General features: G+C 34.3%; 1 protein-coding gene across 4 annotated transcripts in view; it reads right to left on the bottom strand.

Annotated features, from left to right (window-relative positions):
* The window catches only part of shep (RNA binding motif single stranded interacting protein alan shepard), a 220,221-nt gene that overhangs the window by 152,236 nt on the left and 50,258 nt on the right, over positions 1-17,727 (bottom strand). The window lies entirely within an intron of this gene.

Genomic DNA, 17,727 nt, shown 5'->3' with positions numbered 1-17,727 from the left:
AAAAAAATGTTTAATTAAAAATGAAAATGCTTTTCACTTTAAATTAAACATTTCAATAAATCTCTTTTATTTCATTTCTTAATAAAATGATGCCTAAACTGTGTGTGTGATCCATCCTGCCAATAACTAATTATCAAACATTTAAATATTTTAAAAGACCTTTTGGTACATTTCTGTTATTGGGATTGAATTCAGAAATATATGTATGCATGCATGTCTTTGTCTGAATATATGGTGTGCATGTACGCTGCGCAAAAAAAAAGGGGGGGCACAGTTCTGTATCTCCCATTTTCTTGGGCCAATTAACAAAATCCAAATTGTGTTTTTCATGTCTCAAAAGTATGACTTACATATTAGATATATTAGATTTATATACAGCATTGTTCTAACATAGGGGTTTTCACACAAAATTGGACTTTTTCTGAAATGATATGCCAATTGTTTTCCATATATCAATTCTACGACTCAAATTATGCCTAAATATTAAATTTTGTAAAATTTCGTGCAAAATTTATGGAGAAATTCAAAAATTTCTCTTGCCATATTTTTCAGTTTGTGCACGAATAATTCACTTGGTGTACTACTTAATTTATCGCAACCTATTTTCCTTTTTACTTTGTGCATTGGGGGGAAAGTCACATTATTCTTTCAAATAAAAATGCCTAAACCACATTTGATATTTTATCGCTTTCAACAAATATGCCAAATTTCAAAACGTGCCAATATATAAATTCCCGTATATCTTTGTAAATTTTGAATAAAAAGCTCCGATTTTTTGCAGGTATACTTAGAAACACATCTACTTTAGGATGATGTCAAAAACTGTACACGTTATAATTAAACATTTTTTTGAAAAATTTATAAAAATTATTTAAAAATACAAATTTTAAAAATAAATCATTAAAAATGGACGAATTTTATTTGGAATGAACCTAAATTTCGAAATGTGAAAGGAAGAATTAAATACGTTAAATAAAAAAAAAGACAGATTAATAAATACATACAAAATTCAATTAACATTGAGGAGCTAAAATTTCGACAGATAATTTTTTAAAAACTACTCGTGCAATTTTTACGAAATTTGGCAGTTTGGCATAATTTGAGTCGCAGAATTGAAATATGGGGGAAAAAATCGGCATGTCATCTTAAAAAAGTCCGATTTTATGTCAAAATACCTACCTACATTAGAACAATGCTGTATATAAATAAATCTAATACATATCCTAAGTTGTGCTTTCAAGACATGAAAAATGCAAGTTGAAATGCATCAATCGGCTCAAAAGAATGGGAGATAAAGAACTGTCCCATTTTTTTTATGCAGTATACATACAATCATATATGAACACATACATTTATACGAACATTTCTGAATCCAATCTCAATAACAGAACAGTATCAAACTAGGGGGTCATGTTGGATGGGGTCATAAAAGAGTCCGTTAGTGTAGCAATAATTTATTAACAGCTTTTAAGTTACACATGGACATCACATTTAATTTTAAGAATATTACAGAGAAAGGGTCTGATACAACCTAACACGTTCATCACTTGGCCAGTACTGAAGCCTTTCTCCGGTTACTTACCAGAGGGCACCCTCATTGCTGGAGTGAGTCTACTATATTAATAGCAGAGTTTATATTGGATTTGTTGCAAAACCTTTTTTAATAATCACTCTCCTTTCAATTTTTGACGTCCTCAATTTCTTTAAGCGTGTATCTGTATATACACACTTAAAAAAATAAAAGTTTAATTAACGTTATATTAAATGCTCCTTAAAAATGTTTTAAACGTGTATGTGTGTATAAAAAAGCATGCATATATTTGTAAATGTGTATATGCATGCATTTTTACTCGGGCAATTTAGCAAAAGATTCTGAAATTGCTTATGTTTTAAATATTTATACAATTGTCCCCTTCTTCAAGCTGTTCCGAAAGCATGCTCCCCCCCTCCATTTTAAAATGGATTCTACATACAGGAATTATTTTTGTTTTACTACTTGATTTGTTAGTGCATTGTGGGTACATGGGTTCTAACTTCTGGAGGAATAATACAGAAGAGTTTCAAGAAAAAGCAAGGATATGTAATACAGTGTGCCAGAAAATCACTTTTCCTTATTTTTCTATTTATATACACTGGAAAAGTTGCCTAGTTAAGCAAAAAAGGGGGGAAATTAAACTCAAATCTTCTGTTCATACATCAAGCTCGAAATTTTTATGTTTTTCGACAATTGTTTACTAAACTCACTACTATCGAAACACTATAGATCCTAATGTGAATTTTGGAGATGAGGAGCACAAAAAAGTTTAAAAAACCTGCAATTTCATATTATTTATTGTTTGAAAAAAAGCTCAATTTTTTTGTTAAATTACAAATATTTCATAAAAAAGCAGGACTGGAAATGCGCTCCTAATATGATGGGAGGATATTAGAGGCTGTTGCAAGAAAACCGTCAACAGTCACCTGCAGAGATGTTAGGATGGAAAATATGAACACATCGTGACTGCAAATTGACATTTAAAGACCAGACATAAGTCATGATCTTCCTAATAATGATGTTGCCCAAAGTTTTCTGGCTATGTGCCAGGTTCTTATAATCTGCAGTTTTGCATGTTTGAAAGTGTTGATTATTTGCATGAGGGCTCTGTTTGCCAGAGCTGTAAATGGAATGCTCCCAGCATTAGTCATTTTCAAGTTCTTACTGAAGACTGATAGCACAATTCATGAATATGAAAATGGAGATTAGGCACATACTGTATGGTGAAGTTCACTGCAATGGAAGGTCTGCAGCACAATTGTATGCCAAACAGCACCCAAACAAATGTGCACTGAATTACCAAATGTTTGTGAACTTGTACTGTAACTTGTCTGAATATAGGATGTTCTCCAAAAGCAAGCATAATACAGAGTGGCCATGAATCACACCTGCCTTAGAAGATGAAATGTTGTGATGAGAGGAAGAAACATCCTTTACCATAAAATGCATAAAATTATCCTAAAAATAATAATTTTTTTACATTTTGAAACTAAATAAACCCATTTAAAAAATTCTAATAAAATTTGTTATTAAACTCGATTGTGGAATAACAAATACACTACTGAGTCTTCTCTACAGACACTTCTCAAAACTGAGTTGCGTACACCATACTAACTATTATTTTTTTTAAAAACTTCTGCATAGACATTCTCCTCCTCACTAATGCACAGCATTAAAAAGGCTATTAATTAAGAAGTCAAACAACAAAAATCAGCGTTACATTTTCAAATTTTGACAGGACTAGTTTCGATGGTTTTACCGAACCATCATCCTCGGCTGCAAAAGCGCAAATGAAAGGCTATCTTTTTTGTTCTTTGGTAGAAATATAAAAATACATATAAACATGGAGACAAGGAATGTGCCTTGATGCAATCACAACCGAAATTAAATTTTAACTTCTCGTGCAATGTTATAAAGAAGTTAAATATTACGATCTGACACTTTTTATATTAATATAAATAAGTCGTAAAAGTGGGCATATTTATCCTCATACATGCTGATACAAACTTAATATCTAGCAAAACACGCCGGAGGTAATGTTTAAAATCCAAATCTGTAACAAACTGTATTTATGTAGTCAGCTGATTTTATTTACAATATGAAATGCCAAACCAACAGTCGTATTTATCAGTACCGCTTGAAATGGGCGCTGCCAAGGGGGAAGAAGTGGGAAATAAAACATCTGGCAGCAACAAGGCACGTGATGATGCCACCACCATCTGTTCTCTACCCCCCCCCCTCCCGACCTGAGGTCACGATTTTCTACAGGACCAGAAACGATTTTCAGTTTTTCAAATATCAAAAAAAGCTGTGTCTAAGTAAATTTCAAACTATAAAATTTTGCTAGATATATTTTTCAAGTTCATTTATACGCCATGAGCAGGCAAGTAAAATGAATGGTGCAGGAGCTATTACAAACATTTTGGATCGTAAAAAAAAGGATTATGGTGACTTAAATATAAGGAAATTTTTCCATTCGGATGCCTTACTTGACGATAAAACGTTAACACTTCAGTACAAAATTCAACAGAAATTAATCATAAAAGGCAACTTTCGCGCACTGAAAATAAAAATAGGCATTTTTGTTTTAGAGAGAACACCGTGCGTTTCATTTGGAGCATCTGAACTGACAGCCGAACAGTAACACACTTCATAATGAACAAAAAATAACTCCCCACCTAAAAAAAAAGTAGATACACAAAAAAATCCCAGTTAAAAATAGCCAAATTCCTGATATCTTATATTTAATACAATCAAGAACAGAATTTTAAAAAAATATCACAACAGTGAAATAAGAAATACATTACAATAACGCACATTAGTGGTGTGTATTTAGTTGGTGTATTTAATTATGGCAAAGCACACAAGGGCTATCTGCCTAAGGGGGAGGGATGCCTTTGTGGAGGACTTTCTAGGGGAAACTGGCTCGTATACACGTTACATATGGGGAAAACCACGAAAACACCCATGCAGCCAGCCCGTTCGCGGGATTCGAACCTCGGACCGAACTACCTGTGTTCAGCGACTGTACCGCTCGGCCGCTGGTGGGCCCGCAAATTAGTGAAGATTCCCTCTAGTTAGACGAGTTAACAGGCAAATTTCAAATAAGTTTTAAATATAACGTAGCTGTCATTGAAAAAAAAAAATTTACCAAGAACTTGACGCAGCTGCTAAATGAATGTTGTATCTACCCATGTAATGAGATAAAAGCAACGTTAATAAGGAAAATTAAACATTTTATACTTTTTCAAAGAGAAGTGAACAGGGGTTTCTTAGCAATTAATTGTTTTTTGCACAGAGGGACGTTAAATTACACGGACTGTTGATGAAGAACAAATTTTTGTTGTATTAATACAGCAAAGCAAACGAAGATTACCTATCTAAGGAAAAAGAGTTACAAATATGTACAACCATGAAAATATCAAAGCAGCCATCCCTTTCACCAAGATTCAGATCAAGCCAAGTTCGACTGCCTAAACTAGCCATTGGTACTGCATTATTATAGTGAAAGACTGGTAAAAATGGAGAAGATTCAGATTCTTTCAACTAAGGTCAGTGTTGTAGATGGTGATGACGTGTAGATGCGTAAATCATGGACCTTATTATTTCTTATAAGGTCCATGGCGTAAATGCGTAGCTGAAGTCAAATAAATGTGGCTGTCGTGACAATTTAACATATTTCTTGACAAAGCAATTCTTGAGAAGCTCAATGTTACTAGGATTCACACATAACAATGAGCGCAATCTGCGTGCCCGTCCTTAATTATATTTGCAGCTTTTCAACACTTTACCACAAATACGATGGATCAGCGGCAAAATATTCGCAAGACAGCAAGCAAGCAGCAGGAATGCGACGCATTGAAAAAAGAATATACCTTGCAATGCAGCATTATCGCTTCCAATCATTATATCCAAAGGGGCCCGCGGTTAGAAAGTGCTTACCTCTCCCGTTTTCGAATATAAACTTCTCTGTTGACATTTTTCTCTACATTCTCCTTAACTCATTCATTACTGCCGCTTTCTTTCCCCCTTTCTCATGATGCTTTCCCCCCCCCAACAGTGAGCACTAGCCATTTTAGGAGTTGGGCACTACTAAGGCCGTAAGCAGTGGTCACTTTATTATGAAGGCACCTAATAGCGGGCCACCGTTGCCTCCTATGAAGGAACAAACAATTTATATCCACGGCATCTCCGGGATTCGAACCCGGGCCCTTCGGTAAAGCAGCCAGAGTCACTAACTACCTTCCCGTTTGCGTAATGGCAGACCGCACATTGAGTTGAACAGTGTTAAACGAATGTCGCGTACTGCGCATGCCCAGAAAACAATTTGGCGTAATTACTATGTTGGCGCGATTTGAAAAGAAGATAAATACGGTATATGGTAGATGTACCGCCATCTGATTGTAAACAAATCTGGCGTTTAAATCTTCGTAGAGTATAATGTAAATGTAAATTAATTACTGTGTTAAAATACTATTTTTTGCTGTACTGCTCAAACAACTAGAAAGCTGAAATTATTGCGAAGTAATGTGAAGCAGTGTTTGCATTCAAAATGTAAAATATAATACCTATAAAATTCTGCACATTCCTTTGGAACTGTACAAATTTTCGTTCAGAAAAAGACTGAAATTTAGGATATATTAGTTGAAAATTTATTCATTATACTTTTAAGCAATAAAAACAATTCAGGATTTACCATACGTTCCATTCGTACATACATAAAGAAACACTGAGGAATATAACAAGTGCTTGCAAATAACACTGAAGAAATTTTACAATTCCTTAATGCTAGTTATTAAATTCTTAATGAGAAAATAAAAGCGCGAATATACGCTAACAAACTAAGCGAGATACTCCAGTTTACAATTACTGAATTATAACATGTAAACAAATTACATTTAAATAACGAATTATTACGAACATATGTTAACAAATATTAAATGCAATGTTATTGACAAATTACAATGAAATATATATTAGAAAAATAAGTGCAATCGGTATAGAAGTTAAAATAACTAATAAGCAAAGTTCCACAACATTACAGTTGTAAACATCATTCGAACACATTCGACAGCCATGGTGATCACGAATAAGCTAGCGTAGGGTTGCTTAGTCGCCAATATTTCTTCCCGCGCCAAAGTACACCATCAAGCATGCGCAGTAAGCGAAATTTGCTTAACATTGTTCAACTCAATGTGCGGTCTGCCATTACGCTTCCCGTTTAAGGCGGCTCTTCCTTATGAAGCAAAAGAATATTTCTTCCTGCCGTCCCTCGAAATAGTACAACAAAATGAAAGTCTTCCATTTTCATTCGTCTTTGAGGATACGACTAATATTATCAAAATCCCACACTTCCGTTCGTACGAGACAGTATGCAGCATATTTAGCATTTCTTTATTTAGTACTACAGTATGTCAACATAAGTCTACAGTATACTTTATTGCATAATTATTCAATTCAACTGGATCACATTTATGTATACTGCACGAATGACCTGTTGAAATATATAAATCTGCATAAATGCATGTATATTTCTCGCATTGTGATAAAACAACGATACATAGAGCCATTGAATTTTGAATGACTTGATTCTTCTACGAATATGGGCATGTGGAAGATCAAATTTGAAATTTGGAATTTGTTTTATGATCGATTTCATATTTTGTAAAACTTGAATGAATTTTTGAGTAACAAAATCAAAGATTTAAAAGCGAGTAATGGCAACACTCTACGGGGGGGGGGGACCTTTTTATCTCCAGCGCGCGGAACTGTGTATCGGAAATCCTAAAGATATGCTGCTCATTTAAAAATTATTTTGAGACATTGCTATTGAACTGAATTTTATGGTTTAAGTGCAAAGAACGTGATATTTAATAAATAAAGGTAATAAACAAAACGTTTAAAAAGGCTCCCTTTGGACGTAATTTAAACAACAAACGTTTAAAAAACAAAACGTTTAAAAAGGCCCCCTTTGGACGTAATTTAAAATCTGAAACCTTTCACATTTTTTTTATAATTTGTTTTTATATTATTTTACATAAATACCGGATAGGGGCTCTCCTTCTTACTTCCTACCTTCATGAACTTTAATGATATACCACTGAAAGTTTTGGGACTTGTATGGAATAACGCAGAAGCTATCCTGAAGATTGATTTATCCGATGCTTTAAGAGCGATCGAGCGCTTTGGCGAAAAGCAAGCTACAAATCGCACCGTGTTACGTACATGAAGCAAGATTTTCGACCTCTTTAGAATGACTATACCTTTTACTCTTAGAATGAAACTTTTATTACCGTCAGTCTGGGATGAACCTTTACATAATTATCTGCAGTCGCAGTGAAATCAACTACCTGCAAAATTTGGCCACTGCGAACCTACTGCGAAGATTTTTTATCTAACGAAGCGCAAGTGCACATATTTTCCGATGCTAGTTTAAAGACATATGCAGCAGTAGCGTACTTCAAGACACGATCCAGTACAGGCTGGAATACCAAGTTTTCTGCTAGCTAAATCTCGATTAGCGCCAATTAAGCAAGATACACTTCCACGACTCGACCTTCTAGGAGCTCTAATAGCAGCGAGATTATGCAAATGTATATTTTCCGCATTTACATTTATAAAACCTAATGACATATTTCTTTGGACTGATTCGCAAATATGTTTGTGCTGGATCAAGGGTTGTACTCGAGACTGGAAACAATTCGTCTCCAGTCGTGTTGTAGTAATCCAACAAAAATGGGAAACTCGAAATTGGAATTTTTGTCCAGAGCATGAAAATCCAACTGATAAAATTACGTGCGGGGGAAAAAGCACATTCTCTTGTGTCAGATAAGCTTTGGAATGGACCTGGTTGGCTTCAGAAGTCTCAAAAACATCGAACGAACACTAAACATCGGGACTATGCAGATACTGAAAATGAAAGACGGTTAACACGTTGAGCGCCACGTCAGCCATCTGTGGCTGACACTAGATTTTCCTTTTAGGTCGCATCAGCCATTTGTAGCTGACACTAGATTTTCCGTTTAGACCGCGTGAGCCATTTGTGGCTGACACTAGAATTTCCGTTTAGGCCGCGTCAGACATCTGTGGCTGACACTATATTTTCCGTTTAGGCCGCGTCAGCTACCCTTGGCTGACACTAGATTTTCCGTTTAGGCCGCGTCAGCTACCCTTGGCTGGCACTAGATTTTCCGTTTAGGCCGCGTCAGCATCTGTGGCTGCACTAAACTTTCCGTTTAGGTCGCGTCAGCCATTTGTGGCTGACACTAGACCTTTTCGTTTAGGCCGCGTCGACCGCCGCTGGGTGACAGCGTGTAATATGATATATAACTATAAAATTTACACTGTTTTATGAAATTACACAAAATCTATTTAAAATTTACTTAATTTTGATTCATGATTTGATTTTGATTCATTGGATTTCATTGAAACACGGTAAGCATAAAAACGGTTCTCCATTACAGCTATTACAAAATGTGACAACAGTCTTTTTTTTTTCTGGCCATTACTCTACCAGCTTCTGTTGCATTTTTATCATATTTTTAACATAATTTACAGTATTTTCGTACTTCAGACGCTTTTCCCGGTTTTCTTTGGAGTTTATGTTGTCGCTTTCTAGATATTCTTGCATTTTTGTACGACGGAATGTCTTCTTTTTCACAACTTGTTGCTATCTTCTACCGCGATACGAATCACTGGCCCTACAATACCAGCGCTTTTAAGCGGAGCGCGTGGCCTGGACGGGATTGCCTAAAACATACGCGTGGCGTTAAACGTATTAAATATTACACAGATGTCATGTGAAGTTAAAATAGAACGCGAACCGCTACTGAATTTGAATAATTATAGCAGCTTGCATAGAGTTATCCTAGTAACAGCATGGATAAAGAGGTTTGTTCATAATATCAAACCGAGATCTGAGAAGATAAAAGGATTCATGACAGAACAGGAATTAGCTGAGGCTGAAAGATATGTTCAAGAAACAGAGTTCCAAATGGAATCAATAGAATTATCTCGAGAAAAGTCTGTGAATAAATCTTCTCGATTGATTGGCGTTGACAAGAATTTGGACGAAAATGAACTTCTACGTTTAGGCGGACGGCTTAAGAATTCATGTTTTACTACTAGTCAAAAATACCCGTGGATACTTCCTAAAAAGCACCGTTTTTTGCAGTTGCGCTAAATTAACTTGCTGTAGACGGGTGAGCGATATAAAAATTTTACTGAGTACAAAGTGGGCTGTAGGCATAAGAAGCTTGACTACCCCTGTTAGAGACTTTGATATTTAGAGTGCCTCTTTTTAAATTTCCCTTCATCTTTTTAATTCCTGGTTTTTCTAATCTCTTTTTAGATCTTCCCAATTTTCATAGAAGCCAGCGAGAACATGGGGCAATGTGGTCTGCCGTTTTCTTCGGCTGGGTGAACTCGCCTTCAGTGTCACTTTCCTCCATTTTGTATTCGGGGTCTAACTCCGCGAATTTATTTATTTAGGCTGGTTCCTCTGAGAATCAGTGTGCATCTTTGTGAATTATTTTAGGTGTTTTGTAACCTTGTGAGTCATTTTTCCCCTCGTTTAGCACTAGAGCTTCTCGTAAGGTTTTTTTTTTGGGGGGGAGGGGCGGATAATTTGAATTTAATTCGCTTTCTTTACTGTGGTCTGCAGTTAGCACGTCGATTTAAAATAAACGGTGTTTAAGATGTTAAGTATATCTTACAATGAATCAATGCTTTTTATGCCGGGCTGTCGCTATTTTTAACCCGACGTTGCCGGCTCAATGACAGGGATATTTTTCAGTAGTTCCACTCTCCTTTTGTCCTAAATTTACTAGATTTTAAATCTTAGTTAAAATGCTACCTTTAATCGAGAGTAATTTTCCTTGTGGTAATTCGCTAAGCGTAAGATTACCTAGCATCCGTTTAATCAACTGTTCATCCATCGTTCTAACGTTTGAATATCACTTCTGCTCGCGTATTAAATAGTTTTGGGGCAGCAGTGTAAAACATTTTATTCAGCATTCCGAGTACAGAATGCGTATTTGCGCCTTTTCGTATATTTCAATAGAATACATGAATGCAATTAAGCTGATCTTCCAAGCGAAAGATTGTTACAACCCTTGAGGAGTTTAATTTATTAAAAGTTTCTAGATACGTTAGTTATGGCTTTTTGGATCTTCCTGTTTAGAAACCTTAAACAATATAATCAAAATTTTGCTCCTTTTTTCGAACATCACACTTGCTCGAACGAGCCTTTCTGCGACGAAAATAAATAAAGTTAAGCAGAAGAAAGTTAAGTGCGTATTGAAGCACATTATGTATTCGTTCTGAAGATGAATTATGCATTAGTTTGTACACCAGTTTCATATACCAGTCATGTGACAGTTTTTGGGGGGACTTGAATACGCTATGCATCATTTAATTAGATCAGTGTTTTATAATAATAATAAATACAAATCAATGTAACATAGGTGTTCAATTAAACCTGTTATCAGTAGAAAAAAGTTAGGAATCACTAGCATACATAAGGGGGAAACCGTCCTCAACACACATCGTTTGTTAACAAAAGCTTACAAGGTATTTCTCCCGCCTTCTTAGCATGCCTTCCTGGTGTAATTGTCAGCTCACTTGGCGCGTATTCGAGAGGTCCGTGGTTCGAGTCCCGGCGACAGCATTGCTCATTTTTCATCTCTTCTTGCTTCCAAAATACACTAACGTCTCTACTAGTTTGCTTGAAATATACCTACGATTGTAGCTGGACATTATCTCATCGGCTTTTATGACTAGTTTCTTCTTTTCACCTGTTTCGTTACTTTTTTTTAATGAATTTTATTACTATATTAATCCACGGATTGGCTTAATCCTTTCTTTGCTTCACAATGACTTTCATATCTCCACAGTCTCCAAATTTTAATTATTCATTTGAGTGATCATTCTGAAAGTAAGAGACAAAATGCTACTCCTCTTCATAGTTTCGTGACCTTGAAATACTAAAATAAAGTATTTAATTTGATTAGCCTATGACGATATGACGAAATTTACTGTGCATCTTCTTTAAATAACAAAACACATTGAAAACTCAGATACAGGGCCCGATTTCCTATAAATTTCTTATAGTTTGCATGATTCATAACACATATGCCAGTCAGCTTTTCAGTCTTCGACGGCAGATCCTTCAAAGGAACCCTTCGCGTCTTGCCGTAAATAATTACCTACCTATTCGGTTGATCGCTGGAGCGACTTAATGTAGAGTGCACCGTATGATTAATGAATCTAATTCATAATCTTAGAGGCAAAATGAGTATAAGCTCTTCAATAGTAGCTTAAATGAAAGAGAAATTATCCAATCTATTGAGTACTTTACACATGATGTAAAAAACGGTTAGAAATCGGTAACAGCAGCTCGCGACCAGATAAGATAAAATATGCAACAAATATCAGCAATACTGTTCAGTTTAATACTACACGCTTTTCCAGCACATTATGCTTGTATGTTAAAACTATGTTTATGTCTACCACGCATTTAATTTATTTTCCGTCAATATCTGTTTTGTCCATCCTTGCTACTTCTGCATACGAAAGGATTTACAGGAACGCAGTACTTTCATAAAATGGGGAATATTTTTTGAAGCTTCATACAGAGGAACAAACTATTCCGACATCTAGAGACATCATTTTCACAGTCTGCTGTAAAGAAAACAAAACAAAACAAACAAAAAAAAAAAAAAAAAATCAGATTCGAGCAGTGGTAATTTGGCGGATAAGGGAAAATACCATCCCTTTACATACAAGAATTTTTTGGAGGAATTATAAATTTCAGACTATGCCGGAGTCGCGATTCTCATAATGACGCATTTGCTAGATACTTGTTATTTGAAGAGCTTAAAAAACGGCTAGAAAATGTTTGGTAAGCATCACTTGGTCATGATTTGGTAAATTTTTCCATGAAAAGTATCAGTTGGCCACTTCAGACATGGCCCTGAAAGAGAACAATACCACTGCTCAATTGCATTATATAATTTATTTCCTATCAATGTTGATAAAGAATCTGTGTTTGTTTACCAAAATCGAACTTAAAAAAAAAAAAAAAAAAAAAAAAAAAAAAACGGAAAGGCCTTTTATCCAAACACTCACACGGACATTTTTGCGTCTCAAGTTTTCTTGCTAGAGCATTATGCAGTTAGCTGCACGAAGCTTGGCAAAGAGTGCTGCGTGATGATGGACATTAGTGCGAGATCTACGCTTTGTAAACATACGCTGTACATCTATCTGTTTCTGATTGCCTCGGGGGGGGGGGGCATTTTTAGTATTCCAATAGCATTTTCCCTTTTTACTTTTTTTCAACAAGAATTCTTAATTTATGTTATTTGTGTATTAAGGGGGCTCATACACCTTAAACGCCTTAAATGAGCTTCGAATTATGTGACTGTTGCAAAAATTGAAATATTTTATTTATTTTAAAAGTAATTACCTCCAAACATTTTACAGCTGACTACATAATATAGCTGCTTTGGAAACTAGTAACCAGAAAGTTTGTGTTGCCACAAATATTTTTGTCATTTAATCAGATTGTAACAAAATTTTTCGTCATTTTTTCATCTTGCGCGCATGATATTTTTAAAATGGCTAATGGTACATATAAAATTGGATGGAATTCTTTATATGGGCACTATTTTCTAACTGAACCAAAAATCTGATGAATATTTTAATATTAAAAAATTTTTTGCGCGAAAACATTACAGATTTTTTCAATAAAATACATTTTATAAACTCAACTCCAAATAAAATAAAAATTTAACATGAAATTCTCAGTTTTTTTTTTTTTTTTTTTTTTTTTTTTTTGTTTACAGTAGTTTTCAAATGTTATAAAAGCTATATATAAACTATGGAATTAAATAATGCAACAAATAATTTTAAACTGTGCGCGCAAGGTGGAAACATGACGAAAATTTTTGTCATAAAGCGGATTAAATTATAAAAATATTTGTGGCAACACAATCTTTCTGATTACGATTTCAGAAAGCAGCTATATTATGTAGTCAGCCATAAAAAGTTGGAAGTAATTGCTTTTAAAATAAATAAGTAATCCCAATTCTTGCAACAGTCACATATTCGAAGATCATAAAGGGTTTAAGTGTAGGAGACCCCTTAAATGGTTGGTTGGTTTAGTTGATATGGCAAAGCTTACTAGGGCTATTTGCCTAAGGGAAGGAATATTTTCGTGGAAGACTTTATAACGGAAACTGGCACGTATATATGTTACACATGGGAAAAAAACACGAAAACGCCCATGCAGCAAGCCCGTTCGACTGGAATCAAACCCAGGTCGGAATACTAGTATTCAGCGATTTTACCGCTTAGCCGCTGTTAAGCTTGTGTATGAAATGACTCACAGAATGTCTGCCTTCTAATTCGACTTTCAATAATGAGTCAATATTTAAAAGACCTTTTTTTTTTTTTTTTTTTTTTTTTTTATTTATTTATTTACAAACGAACGGCTTCGCCCTGAAAATGAAAATACCAAGTATTAAAATGGACAACGTATTCTCGAGATATCTTTCTTTTGCGTTATGAAAAATTCCTGCGGTAAAACCTTCATCAACACTAACATATATTTTCAATGCATGTACGTGTTCAAATCTGTTTCAGTGACAGGTATGAACAAGGGCTTTTAAGGACAGAAACTCTAACGAATGTATGTCACTCTCAGTTTCCAATGGCACAAGTGAGAAGACTAATAAGTTAGCAACTTCCGTCTTTTCCCACTCTCTCCCTACAATAATAAAACTAAAAATGCTTTGTTTAACTGAACTGAAATTAATTAATCACCCGCATATCGTAGGAAATAAATGCAGCTGATACATTAGGATTCCTGAAACTGCTGGGGAATTCACACAAATCTCAGATAAATCCAGACATGTAGCCTGAAATCATCTGATTATACTTCAATTACGAAATTTTAGAACTTTACCTCAGCTGCCAATATAATCAATATTAAAAGAAAAAACGAAAGAAAGAGAGAGTGATAACAGCGAACATAAAACAAAGCATAAATATTTACGAACGATATCCTGCAGATAAATCCGAAAGAAACATACTTTTTTTTAGCGTAGTTATCAAACGATCGTAATTTATCAGTTAATGCAAGCGATCCAAGGTTACAACTTCTGTAAATCCCCATTACATATTTCAGTTTCCTCCATTTAAAGTTCGATATCAAATCAATTTATGATTACATATGATACAACATTAAATATTATCGGAAGTACAGATTAGATCGTAAATTATCAGTTACGCAGATATACTGTTACAAAACCATTAACTTTACATATTCAAAATATAAATACAGTACAAAGTCCGAAATCCGGACGTCCATTATCCGGACCTCAAAACCACCAACAACGTTTTTCTCGCGGGCTTTACGCATGTGCATTTGATTCCCCCTCCACGCATAATAAAACATCTGGAGAGTGCCGATTCTTAATTTCACTTCGACACTAAATAAAATATTTTGTTACTGAAGAAACAATCATTTAGCATAAATTTGTACGGTCAGTAATTTGGCTCCGTTGCTGCGTATCTGCTTTGGCACACATCTCAAACCGAAGCATCCCACATAGATACATCGTTGATCTGACAGTAACCAGGAGAATCATTATTTATTATACTTTCCTTTCATCACTGCATGTTTATCAAAACATGACAACTTGAGTAATGACTCATGTAGCAATGGCTAAACACATTTTTTTAGTAATTGAATAATAAAGAAGTAGGGTAGCCTTTTATGTTGACATTATACTTGGCGATGATTACAGATTTAAGTTAAATGAGCTAAAAATGTTGACGAGGAAAAACTTACCAAAAATTTCTTTCTATATGCTAAAAATAGATTTTGTTGATGATACTCATAGACCCAAAGATTACATTTAGGGCTATTTGAATTAAGAATAACTGATTTGTTATTCAGATAAACCCAGAACCAGCGCCAGGGCTCGTATGGCCGCACCGAATCCCAGAATTTAGGATCCAATTTTTATTTGGGACTGCATCAGGCAAGAAGATATCTAGCGCCAGCCCTCAATAAGGCTTAAGTATATGTGGAAATTTATTTATTCAGAACTCTGATAAGTCTTAAGCATGTGCAAGAAATAGACATAAGTATAATAAATAACTAATAACATTCAGGCTTAATTGTCTCAGTGCGCGATAGATGCAAGATAAAATTTAACGGAACAACTAGTCGTTAGTCGCTAAGCTCATGATGCATAGCCAAATATGTAGTGAAGGATAGCTAAATTTGTTGATGATAGCCACTAATTTTAAAGGTTTTCGGATATCGCAAAACAAAGGTGAAATTTTCCAATTAACGGATTTTGTAAAGAAATGTGGAGAAGAGGTAATAAATGAAGATGCTATAAAAGAAGTTTTTCATTGTGATGACAATGCTTCTCAATCATCAATCAATTAATGAATGGTGAAATCTGTAGTATGGTTCTAGATTCAGAAAATACCGCTACTGACAGTGAAGAAAGTGACAGATAAGTTACTGAAAATGAGAAAATTTCGATTTACAAGTTAGTCGGAAATCTCGAAACAGCAGTTACAGGACTTCAACAAAGTAACTCAACAAGAGATTATGTCTGTCTACAGAATTAAAGAGAAAGTATTAGCACAAAAAAATGAAGCAAGTTAAAAAAACTTACATTGAAAGAAATGTTTAATACGGTAAACAAATATTAAGCTTTTTTATTTTTTGTAAATTTTGATACCCTTTAGATCATAAATACTTCATTATTTCATAAATCACGATTTCATATTTTTAATTTTATAATTTCTACATACCATCTTACTAGATTTAAACTCATGATCTAATATCCAGAAAAATCCCAAATCCGGAATCGCCGAAGTCCCGACGAGTCCGGATTTCGGACTTTGTACTGTACAAGGCTTATAACTTAATCGCACAAGGCAAGAGGAGAAAAAGAGGTTTTTGTATATGGTAATTATATTATTTGTAGGATAACTTGAACATAAGCATTTAAACAAACAAACAATAAATAAATCTTTCTGACAATGCTTAATAATTGACCTCAAATAACCAACATCCACTATTTATTAAAATATGATGTGGGATATACATGCATTGAAGTTATCACGGGCCTTTTTCAATTAAATAAAAATTAACAGTTATTTCAAATTTTAATATTATTTTCTGCCAAAAATCACTTTGCCTGTTTGCTTTACTACATGAGGCAGAAATTTTACAAGAATAATTACAGCTAAACCATCCCCCTTAAAAAAAAAAAAAAAAAAAAAGAGTCCCCTTTTATTCAGTTAATAGCATTTTCTACATACATGCCACTTTCCTGCTGGTTCATTCAAAGAGCAAAGAATCATACATAAAATGACTGGTTCCAAAGTGTGATATCCTGCCGAAAAAGAACTTGAGGCTAAGACCTAGAATATGAAATTTTACAGTTGAATAGTATATAATTCTATTTGTGCATGAAGGTATATGATACGGACCAAATTCTTAAAAAAGCTAGATTCAGAAATCTGAAATTACTCTTCATCTGCTTGATTATCGCATGCTTTGCAGTAAAATTATCGTTTCTATTATTTTTTAACCACTGCAAGCTTTCCTACAAAATTATCATTCCTATGAATTTTAAATAAAGTTATTTTTAGGTACTCTTCCAATTATTCCCATTCTTTATCTATGAAGTTCCAAACATGCTTAATTAATGCTGTACAGCAATTACCATTATTGATGGACAATAAGCTACTTAGCTATAACATCAGAATATGAAATATTAAATATATCAAATTTTTAATCAAAAGCATGTACATAATATATAATTTAAAATTAAAAGTAAATCAAATTTTTATTTTACTTTGATTTATTATATATGTTTTAGATGCTGAAAACAAAGAAGCAATCATGGCCTGTTCAGCAATTAATTCCTTTACTCTTGATATACTTTTAATGCAATTGCATATACTAAATTACCACTAAGTGTGCCCATTCTTTAAATTATTCATATTAAGACAAATTTCACTGTAAGTAAGAAACAGTAAGCCTGGAGGCCACAAAAACAGAGAACAATGTGCTATTTCTGAAGAAAGTTTTTTTTTTTTTTTTTTTTTTTTTTTCGGAAGGGGGGGAGGCTCAAAGGGGCAATTTGCACAGAAGGGCTATT

Source organism: Stegodyphus dumicola, chromosome 3, assembly GCF_044657685.1.
Source record: "Stegodyphus dumicola isolate Sdum_Otavi_A_Nest chromosome 3, ASM4465768v1".
Lineage (NCBI taxonomy): Eukaryota > Metazoa > Arthropoda > Arachnida > Araneae > Eresidae > Stegodyphus > Stegodyphus dumicola.
Note: the sequence above shows the minus strand (reverse complement) of the source record. Positions and strands in the feature narration are given on the sequence as shown.